The sequence below is a fragment of the Rutidosis leptorrhynchoides genome, chromosome 3 (genome assembly GCF_046630445.1).
Source record: "Rutidosis leptorrhynchoides isolate AG116_Rl617_1_P2 chromosome 3, CSIRO_AGI_Rlap_v1, whole genome shotgun sequence".
NCBI lineage: Eukaryota > Viridiplantae > Streptophyta > Magnoliopsida > Asterales > Asteraceae > Rutidosis > Rutidosis leptorrhynchoides.
Window position 1 is genome coordinate 524656533 of NC_092335.1, and position 1157 is coordinate 524657689.

Sequence of the window (1157 nt, forward strand, 5' to 3'; positions counted from 1 at the left end):
TGAGGCTGAAAAATGGGAAGTCAAGGGGCAATTTATACACATGGTACGTGAGAACCAATTCGACGGAAGACTTAATAATAATTCGATAGAACATCTAGAAGCTTTTGAAGATTTATGTGAACTGTATAAAAACAAAGATGTTTCTTCATATGCATTTAAGTTAAGAACTTTTCCATACTCGTTAATCGGAGACGCAAAAGCATGGTTGAAAGCATCAAAACCTGATTCTATCACAACTTTCAAAGAATTAAGAGATAAATTCATTACCCGATTTTTCCCACCGGCAAAAGCCGAAAGACTTAGAACTGAAATCACCACTTTTAAACAAAAAGCGGATGAAACTCTTTATGATGCATGGGAAAGATTAAAAAGAATGTTACGAAATTGTCCGCAACACGGATTGCAAAAAGGGCAAATAGTACAAACTTTTTATCGTGGTATTGATGAACATACTCGTGGTATATTAGATTCCTCCGCTGGAGGAGTATTTATGTACAAATCACTAAATCAAGCGTATGACATGTTAGAAGACATATCAGTTCATACTTTTGAATGGACACCGTCTAGAGATCAACAACCTAGATGGACGGTGGCAAGCCTTGAAGAAAATGAAGACAACAACACAACCATAGCTTCACTGTCGAATCAATTCAAAAAGTTTGGAAGAGAAATAGAGAAACTAAATTCAACAGTTTTAGCATTGCAAGTAGGCTGTGAAATCTGTGGACAGCCACATTTCATGAAAGATTGTGATATCAATGATCAGCCAATGAACTCAGTAGCACAAGTTAATTTTATGGCCAATCAAAGACAAGGCAATTTTCAAGGAGGGAATTCTAATTATCAACCTGCAAACCCAGGATATCAAAACCCGAAGAATTTTGCTTTTCAAAGAAATGGACCACCTGGAATTTTCAATAGAAACCAACCTCCATTTCCACCTCAACAAAATTTCTAACAATTACCGTATCAACAACAAAATCATAACACACAACCAGTAGAGAAGAAATCTAACTTTGAAGAAGTTATGATGAATTTTGTCAAAAGTCAATCAGAAACGAATGAGCAAATAAAGAGACAATTACATCAAGTCCAAACGGAAAACGAGCAAGCACAAAAGAATCATCAAGCATCAATTTAAAACCTTGAAAGAGATA

General features: G+C 35.4%; 1 non-coding gene across 1 annotated transcript; it reads right to left on the minus strand.

The window, feature by feature from the left end:
• Window positions 1–295: 295 nt before the first annotated feature.
• LOC139903732 (small nucleolar RNA R71) lies at window positions 296–402 on the minus strand. The gene has a single exon (XR_011778527.1). It is a non-coding gene; the product is annotated as a small nucleolar RNA R71 (small nucleolar RNA).
• Window positions 403–1157: the final 755 nt, after the last annotated feature.